Below are 18,497 nucleotides of genomic sequence, written 5' to 3' on the forward strand. Positions count from 1 at the left end.
AAGGCTTTGTAAATTTTGTGATTTGCTAAAGGTGTTAATCTAGTCAAATGTGAATATTCGTTTATTATGAATCTTACTGCTCTATTTTTGTCCGTTCCAGTTTCTTAATGTTTTCTTGAGGGGTCCCAATCATCTTCTGCAAATAATCTGCCTTTTGTTTCTGAACTAATGCAATTTGGTAAATCATTATGTGAAGTAAAAATAGTAGTGGACCTTACACGAGTTAACTTTTTAGTTTTGGATATATATATATATATATATATATATATATGTATATATATATATATATATATATATATATATATATATATATATATATATATATGTGTGTGCATAGATTATAAAAACCATATGGAATGCTTTTTTTTTTTATTAAATGCGACGTTTCTTTTATAAAACAGAGAAAAGACAGCACAGAAGTAAAGCTGTTTTTCACTAGGGTAGGGGTGGGGAAGCTATCAAATTATATAAACAACTTCTAACATAAATAAAAGTATAATTGATAATGTATCAAATATTAGAGGGAAAAAAACATTTTTTTTAAAATTATGCAAATGTCTACAGCTAGACAAGGCAACATTAACTTGACTGCGCACTCTCAAATGACCCAAAACCAAGACAAAGCAAACTATTATTGACAGTTCATTGTAGATTAAGGCGTGCTAACACCCCTCTTCGAAATAAACTCGCCTATTTATCAGCTGTTCAAAGACAATTGATATTGGTTAACATGCTCGTTGTAACAGCCGCAAACACACACACACACAATCTGACACATAGAACAGAAACAGAGAGAGAGAGACACACACACACATGCGAAATAGAAGACACTCAAGAGAGCAAAACAGACAAAGAGGAGAGCGACCCTCAAGAGATTTATATGTAAGATAGAGGAGATTAGGACACAGAGAGAGGGCGGAGAAGGCAGAGCGAAAGAGAGAGGAGACAAGCATGGAAAGAGGAGAGACAGATACGTAGAAAGAGTAGAGACCTGAATGGAGAAAGAGAACCAAAGACACGGAGAGAGGGGGAAGAAAGGCAGAGAGATAGAGAAGATAGACAGAAAGGAGGGAGAGAGGGGGGGAAGATGAGGAGGAGAAACAGACACAGAGCGAGGCAGAAGAAACTTAAGAGCGTAAGCGGAAAGGCAGACACGAGAAAGAGAGGAGTTCCACGAGGAGAAAGAGAGGAGTTCCATGAGGAGAAAGAGAGGAGTTCCATGAGGAGAAAGAGAGGAGTTCCATGAAGAGAAAGAGAGGAGTTCCATGAGGAGAAAGAGAGGAGTTCCACGAGGAGAAAGAGAGGAGTTCCATGAAGAGAAAGAGAGGAGTTCCATGAGGAGAAAGAAAGGAGTTCCACGAGGAGAAAGAGAGGAGTTCCATGAAGAGAAAGAGAGGACAACAAAGAGAGATAATAAACAGAGAGGGGACATAAACATTGCACAGAACATCTACAGCCACAAATATCCTCATTACAGTCATCCAGTATAACATCAGCTCTTTTATATACTCATTATATATAACAAGCAACAAAATCGTATTCTATTAAAGTAGCAGAAAATAAAGAAAGGTGTGGGGGAGGGGATGAGAGACAAGAACTGGATGAAGCACACCGTCTCAAGCAATGTCAAGTGCAGTGGCGTTCTATGAGTGCCAGTGTTTTCCCTCCTCTTGTCATTACATTCATGTCAAATGTCATAGATCATCTCCTAGACTGCTAGAACTGTAGTTTTAACAGTTGCGATTAATTTAAGTACCGGGACGACCCGTTGTCCCACTCACGACCACCCCCACCCCCTCCTCAGCCGCCCATACATTTCATTTTGTTCCCACAGTATCATGGAGGCCTTTTTTTTTTTCTTCGTCAGGATTCCATGACTGTACCAACATCACAAAACACCGGTTTCACAAACACTGGTTTATCATCAATGTAGTGTAGCTCATGTTCTGTGGTTGTTGTAGCTAACATTAGGCCACTTCCAATAACTTGTCACTTATCTCTAAAACAGAGTTGATATTAAACACACTGCTCCAAACAAATACCAACTCGCCTGGGGAGGGATAGTGGGGGGGGGGATACCCTCGAGGGCTCGACAACCCAGTGATAAACTGTTATAAACAACGCTATTTCAAACAAATCCACGCACACGTGACTGTTGTTTACCATTCAATGCATATACGTAGTTGGCTCTTTTTGTATAATGGTTTTACTTCAAATAAACCTACGAAAAATGTTACTTTTTTTTTTTTCAATTAATTATCACAGCGGGTGACATAAATCCTAACGACGCCTCTGTCTAAATATGATATATGTATTAAAGTCAATGTGGTAAAAAGAAGAAACAATATGCAAGCGCCCACAGCCTACAAAGCGAGAGCCGGCAAAGGTTTTCAAAGCTTGTCATAAAACTAGGACCACTTCCACCTTCTAAAGGGCGTTAATCCAGAAACCAAAATGGTATAAGGCTGCTCAACCAAATTATCTTCTTACTATCGTAGTAACGCGACTATCATCAAATAAACACACATTGACCCCCATCGATTTTGAGTTAATTTTGTTTTGTTTTAAAACAACTTTCTGAAATAACAATAAGTAGATATAATCCTTGCCAAAACAAGAAAAAAAAACAAGAGGGAAATATACAACAGCAAATAAGACTCAGGGACATGTACAAACAAATAAATTATGACTACGAAATATATCTATGTCTAACAGATTCCACATGAAACACTGTATGAATGGGAAGGGTAGATATAAACTTGTAGCTCAATAGAAAAGTTCAGTACATAACATCTTATAAATGTGGGCATGGGGCGTTTTTTCTCCTAAGCGCCGACGCTGACAAAACGGAATTGATACACCAATGGCAATGATATTAAATAGATTAATGTTCGCCCCCTGGTAATAAAAGCACAGCAATCGATATCCCAGTTCTTTGATTAGAACAAATACAAAATTGATTCATTCAGATTTCAAGGTGGACAACTTACTAAAAAGAAACAATTTGAAACTATAGAGCTGGTGGTCTTTTTATTTGATTTATTCTTCAATAGTCGTGATTGTATGAAAAGCCTCAATACTCTATTTGTAATCCTAGTGTAGGGGACGAACAAGATGACAAGACAGCTACAGACACGAGCAGAACGTGAACAAGACAGACATCCAGCTCGTATAAAGGTCAGGTTCGCAGCATTGTTATCAGCAGGATAAACCATGATCTATTTTTAGAACGAGGTTGATGTACATAAATATAATCAACATGAGTAACAAAGTCATGAATATGTTTGGTTCATAATACGTACATTAAGACTTATAGAACACTGCAAGCCAAAGACAAAATAGTTTGAAAGTAAACAATCCATTCTAACAAAATAAGGCTTGTCTTCGAGTCCGAAGATTAGTGAGGAACGCAGCTGTTTCCCGGGAAATACCGCAATCTAACAAAGGCATCTAGCTGATATCTTTTTAACAAAAATTACATTTCAACAATAATGAATTTATAGTCAAATCGGTAACCGGTGGTAGATAACTATAATCTCTATAAATCCAATTTTAAAACCATCCAACTAAAAGTCACGTGACCAGACATTTGAACGGGCGACTTCCTTTTCACGAAGGCAGTACGGAGGTAGATCTACATTGGCTAATTGGTAAGCCTGAATGAACAATTGGCTTCTTAGCGACAGTACTATTGTGTGTCAGCCCGACTCCACTTACTATGCAGAGGGACAGGCTTATTGTGAAGATGATGAGTACCCATACGCGTGCTATGAGTAATAATGCACGACGTTATCCTCCCCCCCTCCCCCTTTTTTTTTCTTGTTTTCTAATTAGATGATTGAGAGACAGCCAGAAGAGTTAATAAAAGACGGACGGATTGGAGGAAAGGACATTTCATTTCAGCCTAAAGATTGAATGCTGTTGACTACAAACTTGTTTACAAATATCCAGGCTCTGTATCTTAAATGGTAAAGCAAACGCAACCCGAGGTAGAATGTAGTTATGATGTCGCAACGATTTGTTTTTATCATCTAATGAGCAAGGTTAGTTCAGTTCTGACTGTTAGTGTACACTGCACTCCATACGACAAGTTGAATAGACTCATTAAGTTGACAAAGCTGTGTCAATGTGACCTATCTGGGTAATGACACTTAAGTGTAGCTTCGAGAGAATTTAGTGTTTCAGTCAAAGTAGTGCTAATTGTCCAGTACTCTTTCATCAAACAGAATGTGTCGTAAGATCAATGGAAACACACGACACGAGGTTAAACAAATCTAGACCTTCTTCCAACACACACACGATACACGGTTTAACATATCTAGGCTTTCTTCCAACACACACACAAACGATACACGGTTTAATACATCTAGACTTTCTCCCAACACACACACACGATACATGGTTTAACATATCTAGACCTTCTCGCAACACACACACACGAAACACGGTTTAACATATCTAGACCTTCTCCCAACACACACACACGATACACGGTTTAACATATCTAGACCTTCTCCCAACACACACACACACGACACGAGGTTAAACAAATCTAGACCTTCTTCCAACACACACACACACGATACACGGTTTAACATATCTAGACCTTCTCCCAACACATACAAGATTCAACAGATCCAGACATAATGTTACACACACAATGTTAATTGTCTAGACTGTAGACATTCTTCTAACACACACACAAAATTAATAGACTTTTAACACATAGATCTACCACACACACAAACACTGTTAAACGACCTTTAAACACACACAAACAAACATTAAACCGTAGCCACTCAGGATCCAGTCTCTAGATTCAGAATCTCTGTACTTCCACAAAGCTAACTGAGAGGCCATCAAACAAATGCACACTACTGTCCACCACAGTGAAGAGACATGAATGTCATTGGCTGAAAGTGATGGAGACAGCAGCTCAAATTGAGTAAAATCCCTACATCTAGTTTTTTTATTTTTTTTTATATTGCCCCTACCGGCCTCTACTGGAATAGTTTTAAATTACAAACTTAGGATTCGGGTCACATTCAATGGCGTTGACACATGCTGCATTGAGATAAGTGGGAGAGAGAGAAAACCTGGCGCCCCCCTAGTCAGAAACGCCACTGAGTATGAGACATGGATGAATCAGATGTTACCAAAGGCAGAGACAGGTATTATCTTCTCTGCCTTCCCTTCAATGCTCCAATTTAGGTCTAGGGTATTATCTTTTGTATAATGTTACAGTCAGTTACTCTACATTTAGACTCCGAATTTAGATTTAAAATAATTTAGATCTAAAAAGAGGTCGACAAGACTATGTCTCATCTTACAACCAATTAACAACATGAATCCACGTGTATCAAGGTGACACAATCTAGACTAACTAGACTTTAAAAAGCGTGTGTGTGTATCTGCTGTAACACAACAGATCTCTAAGGAGGACCAAGAACAATAGGACAATGACAATGTCCCTAACACTAACGAAGGAAGCATGCCATTCAGTTCGTGCTATGAAAACACTTGAGCCTTGACTGTTACGTATCAACTTATTTTCTAAATGGACATTTTTCAACACTTAGATCTACAAGGAAAATGAAAAAAAAAAGATAACTAATGTTTTTAGAAGAGATGCTTAGAAACAAAGACACAAACCCCATTCATGGAACATTTAAGTTCTTCCAAAAACGTAGGCGAAATAAAACAAACTTGGTGAGAATCCATGCACACAAACAATCCTCGCCCTCTTCACTGTCTCGTGCAGTCCCGAGTTAGCGTGGCAGACGACATCCTACTAGCAAGTGCCCTCCCCACCGCCAGACTCGCCCCCCCCTCTCTCCTACCGTCTCTCATTTTTCGCCATTATCAAATAGCCAAGAACACAAACCCCTCTTCTCTTTATCTCCCTCCCTCTCTCGCTCCTCTTTCTCCAGGCCCTCTCTCAGTCCCACCTCTTCTTCCCCTCACCAAAGCCCCCGCAACGTGTTCCCTCAACACGGCAGACAAGCGCGGGCAGCCGATTACAAGGTTGTACTAAAACCGATACAGCTGCTGGTCCCATTAAAACCTCGACTCCTTTAACGTCAAGCCGGATAACTGGCACCCACTCTTCTTTCAAACCACATCGCACTCTTGACATCTCATTTATTATACCATTCACAAATAAACTCAAATTTATGTTTTTGAAAACCAAACTGTAAATCCTTTTTATTTTCTATCCTCATATTATAATCTTCCCCCACAGACTTATCTCCCTTCCAATAGCACTATCTCCCCTTGTCTACAGGACGGTGCGTTGATTGTGCTCCAGTGTTCGCTGCAGTAGTGTTTGTTTCTCGTGGCGTTAAAAAAAAAAAAAACCAGCCCCAACAATAAAAAGGTTGAAAGCGTCACAATCGTCCATTATCTACGCAGGTAAAAAATTAAAAAAAAAACGCGGACTAAGAGAAGCCAAGTGTTGAAACTCGACCCCCCCCCACCCCGTTTTTTTCCTTCCTCCCCCCCCCCAGCTCGCACGATAGATAGGCTTTTGAAATCCCTGAGCCAAATTGAGTTCAAAAGCTGACGGAAATTAATTAAAGCGACAGCTGGGGATGTATGCAAGACAAAAAGATCCGGGAAACTCCGATTTCCAATAGAGTGTCACACAAATCTTCCCCCAATCCATAGTTTCAAATGGGTAGGGACAAAAGCTGACATCAACTAATAGATGGCAGCTTCAAATACTAAACCATTGACTTGTACATACGGCATCTAAGTAGATGGTTCTCTCCCCCCCCCCCCACCACAAAAACTACCTACCGTGTATTAACATTTGTAGAGTGAAAAAGATTTAGAAGGACTTGTTAGAGTTCAGTGATTGTCGCTTGGTTTAAAGTCGCTGCCTCGTGACAACTAGGCGACCCCATTTAAGTGGGGCGAGTTAGGGAACAGGTGCTGTTGACTTTAAACAAGACGTGCACAATGAAGGCGCTGGCCAAATGGTTTGGGTTTAAAACTTTCCAAATCAAGCTTTCCATTCCATGCCTTTACCGTAAAAAAAAAAAGTAAAGTTCCCCTTGCTATCTATAAGGCTGAGGTCACCTGTTTCTGTGGCCCACGGTTAACGAGGATGTCATGTGGCCAGAACAACAACCAACCGTCTTTACTTTTTCCCCGACTAATGTCAGGTACCCATTAGAGCTTTGGACTCAGGGGCGCCCAAATATTCTGAAATTAAAAATCCCAGTCTTCACCAGGATTCTAACCCCGTACCACCGGTTGGGAAGCCAAACCGCGCCTCCTATGTCTTTAATGATTATGCTATGATTATGATTAAAACATTTCACTATTTCCTTTCATAAAATATTGACGATAATACTATGTGACCAAACCAACGAACCACCGCACAGTATTCATTCACAAAAGATGGCAACAATTCAGCATACAAGAATCTGCTACCCTCTTTTAGAACAAACCTTCAATTAGTGTCCCTAAAAGTAGATTTGGATCTATAAGGCTGCAGGGCTCAGCAAGAAGTGAGTTTAGATGTTGGGCGACAAGGTTCAGTATAAAAGGTTCAATGGAAGACTTAAGAGAATGTTGATAATGATGGATGTCGCTTTTTGATACGAAAAAAAAAAATAAAGGAATTTCACGTCAAGGAAAAGCTCACAAGTCTCTTAATACTTTGTTCCTATCAATTATCTCCCCCCCCCACACACACACACAGACACAAACACACACACTTTTCTTAACTACTTTTTATATCCAGGGTACTTCCATGGTCACCCCAACCCTTTTTTCACAATCACAATTGAAATGTATGTTACTATCCGCCTTGAGTTGTGAAATGTTCTAGTTGTACTGTGATCTTAAAGGTTTCCATCGGACCATTGTTTTGTCCTTTCTTGATTGTCTTTGTTAATTATAGAGGATTGTCTTTTTTAAGGACTTTCTTATTTATTTATTTATTTAGAAGCTTACATTCAATGCTAGTAGCTTGTTGACGGAGTTTCCACAAGTTGAAGGAATTTGGAATGTGGAGATTTAGAAATGCTTAGATCTATCCGTTTTCCAAAGGGGAAAAGAAATCGTCCAACACATTTTCTCCCCTTGACTTGTCTGGTCGACTTTCGATTCGATGCTTTTCATAATGGACTGTTCCCTCTGTTTCTTTTCCCCTCCTTCGCCCCAACACGCATACCAGCTAGCACTAGAGAGAGAGAGAGAGAGAGAGAGAGGGAGGGAGGGAGGGAGGGAGAGGGAGAGAGGGAGAGAGGGAGAGAAAGAGATTTGTTGTTGACCGCTCAGGTCCCGCTCCACACACACCACAGTTATATCGCCATCAAGTTTGTCAGTGTCACTGGCAGCAAGATATGTGTGTCAATAACTTCATTAGCTGTATGTCAATAGATCAACTCTCAGGCGTCTAATTAAATTCCCTAAGCTCTAGCAGCATTCAAATGACTCGTTCAACTATTGACTTTACATTTGCTCTGTGTACAACTCTCTCTCTCTCATCTGATTCTTAAATCATTCAACAATGTACCCTAGCCGGGGACTCTTTAGAAATGGGTAGCAGTTGCTACCTGATTGTTATGGAGTGTGTGTTTGTCTTTGTGCGTTTCTATGGTAACGGTGGGAAGAGGTTAGCGATTGGTTGTGAATGATGCAACAATGTCGTTAGTGGTTTTAGTTGGGACACACGAGTCCAGAACGTGAGACTGAAAGGCTTTTGTTATTGTAGCGAGTTAGATTTTGATAACAGCTATTATTACTAGAGTCTACTACATTTATCTTATTTTATCACTAGCAGGAGTTTCGAGGGGCCGGAAGTTAAGCGGAACGGGCCGGATATTCGTTCCGTAGTTTGGGCATTACTACATCCCCAACTTACATTCTATATATACTATAAAGTTTTAATCTGGCAGTACGCAACTAAACTGTATTCCACCAAAAAAAAATCTCCAGAAATGGAATTATATACTTATGGCATAAAGAATACACTAAAGAAGACTGCCCCCCCCCCCGGCCAGCGTTGTTGTATAACATTAAGATGCACATTGTCTTCTCCTGTAGTAGCAAATCATTTTGATCTACTCGGTGACTTTTGTTGTTACCAGTGACATATAAATCCAGTGACATATAGATCCAGTGACATATAAATCCAGTGACATATAGATCCAGTGACATATAAATCCAGTGACACATAGATCAAGTCACATATAGATCCAGTGATATATAGATCCAGTGACGACGTCAACTCACAGCAAAAGTTACAATCAATGAACAAAACAAAACAAAAAAAATGCTACAACGAGATGGTCCACACCACGTGAGACCAATTTTGACCAATCATTCCTAATCACCCAATGTTTATCAATGGCCCTCTGCCTTTATCTTCTGGTGCTATTGAATCGTATCACGACGTCTCTAATGGGAGACAAAAGTAAGTCAGTACACTCTAGCACACAACCTTTCGTCCACACACACAAACAATTGTTTACACACTCATTCTGTTGAATTGCAATTCGCCAAATCCGAACAAGTTTCTGGTATGTGGCGGGAAAGAACCACTTTAAATGTGCCGAGAAAGCGCAGGACTTTGTGTAAAGTAGGATAGTGGCTGCCTGGTCGTGTGGTATGTGCTCTGCACTGTCTTTCGGTGGTCTCGATGGTTCAACCCCTGCCCGCTGCCTATCCCCGTCCATTAGCGGGAGGTTTAATTATTTATTTTGTAATTATTTTGAAATCTAATGAGGTCTATCCATATCTTTAAACAAACTTTGCACAATTACAAAACACACACACACACATAGACACAATCTCAATGATGTCACCTTTATGATGACATAAGGAACCTGTCCTCGCCAGTTAGTAGATCAACAAACAAGTTTAAATGAACTCAACATGAGTCAACTTAGCAAGTGACTCGTCCAAAGTTAGCTCCCATCTCCCACACATTGCATTAGAACATGATGTTTGGTTCACTAGAGACGTGTGAAAACACAGAACCACCACAACATTACCGAGCCATCACAACATCACGTAGTGAGGAATCTACTTGTATCTATTAGTCTCGTGAGCACCTGTTTCAGATGGCGAATAAAACTGCTATTTATAGACGATTCCATTTTTAAGAAACCGAGTCCTGGTAGATAAAAAGACAGACCAGGCCCATCAACCACACGATACACGTCACTATTTAACATACGCACACACACCTGTTATCGCTTAAACGAAGTCCCGTTTATCACTGGCCAGTGTCCAAAGCAATCAGCTGGAAACAGCAAGAGAAAGTACACGCCACCTGAGCCTTCCACTTACCAGAGTTTGGTAGCCACTCTAACAAGGCAGTGTTGCCCAATCTGGGCTCCATATATATTTCCTACGAAGTATCCACAATAAAGTGTTCAGCACGTTGGAACTGTGTGTTGTGAGTTTATTAGGATATGCGGGCAGTGATTTCGAGGGCTAGATAACACGGGTCGGATATAGACCGAGGGGCATAGTTTGGACACCACTAACATGAGAATTGTTACAGGAACTAGGTAGAGTCAGAGGGAACGTTCCGATATTACGTAACGGCTTTGGGGGGGGGGGGGTAAATATTTGTTACGATTTGTTACGGAGGGGGGGGGGGTTGAAGATTTGTTACGTAAAAACACAAAACAAAAATTATTATCTTATCTTATAGACGTTACTTCAAAACAATTAAATCCAACGCATTTCATTTGTCAGTCTAGTCATGCAAGTTAATCAGTGACTTAAACTCTGTTAAGTCGTTGGTTTTAAATCATTATGTCATTTTAGCTCTCGTGTTTATGTTTAGTAAGTTACCACAGCGCCTTGGGCCTACATTATGTTTGTTAACAGCGCTCTATACGTTTCGAGTAGTATCACTAACAAATATGGCGACTTACTATGGGTTTTCAGGTTGTGACGTTGCACGTCAATGTTCAGGCCTTCTACGACGACTGGTCCCGGTCCAGATCACCTAATCGAGGCCAAACGTCGTAGAAGACATGAAGCCTGACCTGCAACGTCTCAGCCTGTGGGCAGTTTAAACCAAGAGTTTGTCGCCCATGTCACAGGTCTGTACGACGTGGCAACTGTGGTCTAAACTGTTTGTAAAATGTTTGACATGTTTCGGATGTTCCTTCAGAGTTGAAGATAGTTTACTTCCTAGTCCAAACCTCCCGCAGGACGACGGGGGATGGGAGCGGGCAGGATTTGAACCCTTGACCATCGATAAATCCGAACGACAGTCCAGCGTGCAAACCGCACGACCAGGCAGCCACATGTTGTGACCTTGCAGGTCAGTGTTAAGCCCTACTCTAGCTATTGGCCTCGGACTAGCTCGTGTGACGTAGTACAGGTGGTTGCCACGCAGGTAATCCCACCATGGTGCATAACGTAACCACTTGCCAGAGTTGGCATCCTGGTTTTACTGTTAGGGAAATTGCCAAGTTACACACAATATGACTTGCCTACGTGGTATGTACAATAATTGTTTGTTCTGTAAAATAGAAAAAAAAACAATTAGACACAAAACTTCCCTCCCCAACCGCAAAGGGATTCACTTAGAAATACAAATTGAACTTGTTCATTTTTAATGTACTTGTAATCCATTATGTGTGGATCTCTGCTTCCAGTAACTGTTTTTCAACAGTTTACTGGGCTAGTTCTGTGGCATTTTACGTCTCGAGAGATATACTTTTCCCTATGCAACTTCTTGTGTGACTAAAGAGGCCAATCCTTGATACACAGCTGAGGTCGCAGGTCGGACATATGTAATCACCAGGCGCCGTTGCATTTTCACCCTTCTTTCTGCTTCTGTTGCGTATGGTATCTGAAATCCGAGACCCTTCCTTTATGCTCTCTCTAACTGGGCTATTTACGGTTTATGGAAAGGTGAGGGAGGGAAGGGGAGACTATAGAAATGAAATTTCATGTAAGATCACAAGATATAAACAGTACACTCACCAAGATACAATTACCACACAACACACCACCCCCCTTTTTTTCCCAACACACACGGGGTTCATTGTTCTGATCGGATGTCTTCTGACAGACATGTCCACCCATCCAGAATAAACTGTTTTTACTCTCTTCATTCGATAACTATTGTCTCAAGAGATTGATCCTTTCAATAAGGGCGAAGGTGTTCGGAAATTCGAGTTGACCAATGACCTGAGAACTTGACCACTACACAGCAGTAAATATGCCAGTGTTGCTATCACTTAGGTCAAACTTCTTGTCGCGTGGGCGGCCTGTCGCCTTAAAAGAAAGTAGTGACTAATGTATAATTATCTTCATTCTAGAATTGACGCTTGATAGTCAATGACAACAGTCTAGCTAATGTCTGTAATGTGAACTGATGAAGTATACGAACTTTAAACTCAATAGCGATACCGTGCACGTTTTTTGTTTTCTTTTATTGTCATCCACTCAGAGAGTTGAAATGGAATTAATTAAACAGGGAGGTCAATAATTTAAAGCAATGAAAAAAAAACGAAACCAGAAATATCGAAATGGATTCTTTAAAGAATATAGATGAATGGCTAATTTGAGGAGGCGAGAACAAAAAAAAACAGACATTTCCTATCAGTACTCAGGACACATGAGCAGTCATCCTGTATTGTGTGGCCAAATAAGTATATGGAATAGTATTTTGCCTAATTAGAATGGAACCCTGAAGCACGTTTCCACCAAGAGATAAAAGCTAACGAGTTCAGTTTTGGGCTCAAACTCCAGTTTACCGGCTCGAGCCCTAAGCCAGCTCCGAGACGACTTGTGTTCATGAAGTTGTTCAGTCCCAAGTACGTCACAGCATCACATCCACCTTGGTCCTTCCCTTCACTCCATATGTTCGAGTATCAACATCCGTTGCATCAGCTCTCACCGTTAGATGTACCTTTCAACATCATTTTTCATCAAATCAACATCTACTACAACATTGCGGGTGCCGCAGCGGCCGCCCCAATGAATCGATCGATGGCAAAGTGAGAGGTAAAAAAGCAATACAGAAAGGGGAGGGGGAGGGAGTGGCATGTATCGATCCCCAGCCCGAGGGCTCTATGTTACACCACTGGACTGGTGATATGCCAAAGAATAAATAGGATGTTGGGGGGGGGTGGAGGGGGCTACCTAAACACCGACAGTGTCAATACTATGAATATATTAGACAGTTCATGAATTACAAATGTATTTAGGGCAGTTCATGACAAGGTCGAGGAATAGAGCAGAGAGAGAGAGAGAGAGGGGGGAATGGAGAGAGAGGAAAAAAAAACAACGTCTTCAAATAGTTTCAGTAGTTAAAATTAGTTGTATGTAAGTGTGTGTGAGCTAAAAGCAATAAGTTACTAGTGCTAAAAATGCGAATAAATCCCAAATACTAACAAGCATTAGTTGACCTACTTATCAATTTACTTATTTAGACTCTATCCTTAGATCGCTAAATATAAACATAAATAATAACCGCCCAAAAAAAATACGACATATTTAAACCAACCCCAAAACTGACAGCAAACAATGAAAGATGAAGAACATTTGTTCAAGATTTGTTTTGAATGTCGAGCATAGTCAAAGGAAAACTTATTTAAAAAACACAACTACTGAAGTTGGCAGGTAGTTTCTAAACACATCTTCAATGAATACTGGGGTGACACAATTACAACGCCTCATTTCCAAATAAACATTAAAAAGCAATATAATATGTTAACTGATGGTGCGGATTTAATGATAAAAGTTTTCAAAACAAGAGAGAGAGAGAGAGAGTTGGAAAGGAAGTGAGAGAGGGACTGGAAAGAAGAGTAGCCTAATTATAATGGGCAGTAGGCCAGAGAGAATCTTGAATCTTTATCTGTTAGAAAGAGTGATGGCAAGAGAGTGAAGGAGAAAATGTAGTGTAACAAGGGACAAGAGTGGCAGAGAAAAGATACGCACACCTACACATAGACATAACTACATGTCAACACACACACACTCACACATAAAAACGATATACAGACAACTACACATACACAACTACTAAGTAAGTAAACACCCAGATGAACACATATACAGACAACTACACATGTGCACAATTTAACATACACATCCCGACATTTAATCTCAACTACACACGTGCACACAGTCATTAACTGGCCACATAATGCTTACATAAGTTAAGTGAAAGGGCGATAATAGGCTACATTATGTTGTGCCGCCAAGGGAAGGAATCGAGTATTCTTTGCAAAGCTGGCTTATTGATTGTCAATGCTACGTATTAATGTGACGTCGAGACCACAGGACTAAATGGTCCTAGCACCTCCCGCAGTCATTGTGGCGCGGGAGTGGGGGGGGGGGGAGAATCATACTCTATCCAGGGTGAAACAATCAGTACCCAGCCCCCCCCCCCCAGGAAGGAACCCAGTCTACGCATGTGTGAGCAGGAAGTGATCCAGTTTTTTGTTTGCGCGTGCAGGACAGGAAGTTTAACGATACGTTGGGCTTTGGCGAGTAAGTGTGACTGGTACGTCAGTATGGGCAGACAAGTATAAGAAATCAGAAAATGGTACGTCAGTATGGGCAGACAAATATAAGAAATCAGACAATGGTACGTCAGTATGGGCAGACAAATATAAGAAATCAGACAATGGTACGTCAGTATGGGCAAACAAATATAAGAAATCAGACAATGGTACGTCAGTATGGGCAGACAAGTATAAGAAATCAGACAATGGTACGTCAGTATGGGCAGACAATTATAAGAAATCAGACAATGGTACGTCAGTATGGGCAGACAAGTATAAGAAATCAGACAATGGTACGTCAGTATGGGCAGACAATTATAAGAAATCAGACAATGGTACGTCAGTATGGGCAGACAAGTATAAGAAATCAGACAATGAGTCTTTAAACAAATGTGTCAGTCCAGTTCTTCTAACCTCAAACCACTGGTGTTGAAAGTTGAGAGAAAAGAGGAGAAAAGAGGAGAAAAGAGAGAGAGGTAACTTAGAAGAAGAAGGAAAGCATGTTTTTAAGTTGGCTAGGTCATAGGCGTACCCACATTGGCCCAGCCTCGGGCTTCTTCTCATACATCCACAATCGACTAGATTAGTGAATTAGGCCATACGCCCAGACACACACAAGGCAAGTCAAGGCCAGGTTTATCGATACCGTAGCCGAGCGTCTAAAAGAAGACAATGTTTCACTACGCATTCAATACATTATACAACAACCACAATACGATAATACGTCAAGTATATCTATTGTTTTGTGGAGTGGGCAAGGGAGAATAATCGAAACCATCAAAGAGAAATGGTTATCACCCTTGGGCCATTGAATACGAGTTTTATTAGATTTTTTTACAACGATCCTACAAGGCAGACTAACGGGCGGGAGAAAGAGAGGTAGACAAAAGATTAACTGGGTGGAAAATATCAAGGGTTATGCGCGTCATTTTTTCTTTGAATGATTAATAGAGAACGTTGAAGGAAAGAGAGAGAGGGGGTGGGGGGAAGGTGGATTGAAGAAGTAGAGTCATGAGTGGTAGCCCAACGACACAGTTCATCCTCCATCATTTCAAGAAGGGATATGGGATAAGCAATTAAGTAGCAGTGTACTAAGGATCTCTTCTAAATGTATTCTTTCAAAGGATAACGAAAGTAACAATACCAAAGTGAAAATAAAAATAATAATTTTGGAATAAATTACATTACACGAAACAAAAGGTTTAAACCTTCCATATTTTTAACGTACATGACGAACATTTGAAACAGCTGCGTATTGCTAGTTGTAAGAAATATTCCCTTACAAAAAGAGTTCGTCTTGTTTTAATAATACAATAGCTTGAGGGGTTTGGTTGGTGAATGTAGACACAGAAACTTGCTCCACGACGATCACGTATCTTGCATCACTTGACAGACTTTTTTTGATTTGTTAGGTAATGATCTGCTTATCTAGAGCCCAAGGGCCACTTTAGATCTGTCCAACTGAGTTTACGCGACACGTTGACACAAATAATTAATGCAGACCTTCGTGTGTCCTAAAAGCAAGATATTAATGTGATCCCGCCCTCCAACCCCCCCCCCTCACGTTTTCCGACCATTTTGTTGAATCCAGCGAGCTTCTGTCCAAAAATAAAGTCAGTCCAATTATGTCAGGACTGCAACGTTATTATTCTAATTGAAATGAATTAATTTTGATTCACCAGCACTGCCAGCGTCGAGCTTCGTGAAAAGTATACGAAAACTCGTTGTAGTCCCTTGAATAGTGTCCACTGAGAAATTTTCTAGTGATGTGGCAGGTCTGCAGTAGTACTGCCCTCTGACAGGTAATAAGGATCCTCTCTTAGGAGTGCTTAGGGCTTCGAATGTCTCTCAGAGGTCAGTTGTCATTATCCCTTCGGGCGTATTGTTACTATAAATAGCTTCCATAATCGCTTATTATTATAATTACTATAATTATAATTATTATTATTATTCATTCTCTTGCACTGGATCGAGCTTCGTCAGAGAGAAACAAAATACATTGTAGTTTCCCTTTAACTGTGTTCACAGAGGACCTTCCTGTTGATGTGGCAGCGCTGCAGCAGTGCCGCCTTCTGGCGAGAATCTTTTTAAGGATGTTTAGGGCCTTATTATTATTATTATGTTAAAAACGAATTGCTGTTCATTCTCTGGCACTGCCAGGGTCGAGCTTTGTTAGAGAAACAAAATTCTTTGTAATCTCTTTAACAGTGTTCTGGTAATGTGGCAACTCTGCAGCAGTTGGGATTACCGTTAGTTCTTAAATATCTGTACGGTACAGTAGACAAAGCGAGAGAAAAAGAGATAAATGAGAGGAGGAGAAAGAAGAGAAATAGATACAAATTGAAAGAAAGATAAACATCCAGATAGAGAATGCGTGTAAAGAAAAATAAAGGAAATAAAGAGAGACAGAGAGAGAGAAACAGAAAAAGCAAAAGAGAGAAAAGTTGAATAGAGAAATGAAGAGATAAAGAATAGAAGAGAGAAGGAGAGAGGAAAGAGAGAAAGAAAGAATAGTCAAATAAAAGTTCAATAAAAGCTTTGAAAAAGCAACTACACCAGGGGAAATAACCGAGAAATTGTTTCTAGTCTAGAGTTGCTATATATAGATGATATCACGTTCACGTGAGGAGGTCTTGTTAATCTCTAAAAAATCAATACAGACGCCCAGTGAAGCAGCTAATGGCAAAGAAAATGGGCCATAACCCAATGCACAGTTCGTGATAGAGTTGTATCACATTCTGTTGAGGTACACAGTAGGGAAAATACATATATTAGTCTACATTGACTCTTTTTTTTGCTGGTACTAACTACCTAACTAAACTGACAACGCTAAATATCAAAACATATTTTCAGAACATTCGATCATTCGCACAATACATCATTAAGAAACAATGGAGTTCCCATCAAGAATAGCAAATACTCTCCAACAGATGAAATACTCTAACAATTTGTTTTTTTGTGCTAGAGATACAAAACAAATTCTTTAAAAAGGGAAAATAGATCCTATACATCAGTGTTTCCCAAAGTGGGGTACGCGTACCCCCAGGGGTACGGGAAGACTTTGGAGGGAGTACGCGTTGCACCTCATTAATTATGCTGATTTTTTAAAAATTCCCAGTTATTATGTTCTATTAATAAAATAAAATGGGGGGGGGGGCGAGGGGTACTCAGCATTAAAAAAAATTATAAACGGGGTACGCTTGGGTTAAAGGTTTGGGAAACACTGCTATACACTAAATAAAAGTGCGGAGCGGCTCATTGCTACTCCTAAGGATTCATTCTGAGCTCGCGCTACATGAAGGCCTGAGTCTGTTGAGTTGAAGAGTCAATTCCTACATCTCCGAGGCGCCCAAGACAAGGAATGGATTCAGGCACCACACCAGGTCTTGCTTAGAAACTAGGGGTAATACATTACGCTTCCAGGCGTTTACACGGGCAAGTGCGGCGGCATCCCACAGCGCGCACAAAAGGTCAGAGGTTAACAGCGTTTTAATAAAAGAAGGCGCTATTGACGAGATCACTGTCGACCACCTTCCATTTTATCACAGAAACCTCCATACTCGACAACCATCACGAAAGTGAGAGAGAAGGAACGTGTGTGTGTGTGTGTGTCTGTGTGAGTGTCTGTGTGAGTGTGTGTGTGTGTGTGAGAGAGAGAGAGCAAAGCACAGCCGTGTTTCCGATGATGTAAATAAACAGAACACCAGACAAAGTGTGTAAATCACTTAATGACGGTGGCCACGTAAACAGCACACACGCGAGCACAAACTACACACACACACACAAGAAATATTAATGTATTTATGTTCGCGAGGACTAGGATATCATAACCTAATTAGTGATTTGTTGTATGTTTATATGTTGTTTTGTTGTGTGACTACATTGGTTTGTTTCATAGAGAACGGAGTTAAGGTCCTTGCAACATGTGTGTACAGAAAGACCAGTGCTTGTAAAACTAGCCCAGCGTGTCATCGTTTTGTTTTTGTAACAGTTTTCCTTACA

General features: G+C 40.4%; 1 protein-coding gene across 5 annotated transcripts in view; it reads right to left on the minus strand.

The window, feature by feature from the left end:
* LOC106072847 (arginine-glutamic acid dipeptide repeats protein-like) overlaps positions 1-18,497 on the minus strand; it is a 204,825-nt gene that overhangs the window by 143,546 nt on the left and 42,782 nt on the right. The window contains exon 1 of one of the 5 annotated variants that reach the window (XM_056008934.1): positions 5,653-5,775. The exons of the other annotated variants lie outside the window; for them this stretch is intronic. The gene's annotated coding sequence lies outside the window, so the exon portion shown is untranslated. Of the gene's footprint in view, positions 1-5,652; positions 5,776-18,497 lie in introns of those variants that run through there. 5 annotated transcript variants of the gene reach the window in all.

The sequence above is a fragment of the Biomphalaria glabrata genome, chromosome 13, assembly GCF_947242115.1.
Source record: "Biomphalaria glabrata chromosome 13, xgBioGlab47.1, whole genome shotgun sequence".
In the NCBI taxonomy this organism is placed as follows: domain Eukaryota; kingdom Metazoa; phylum Mollusca; class Gastropoda; family Planorbidae; genus Biomphalaria; species Biomphalaria glabrata.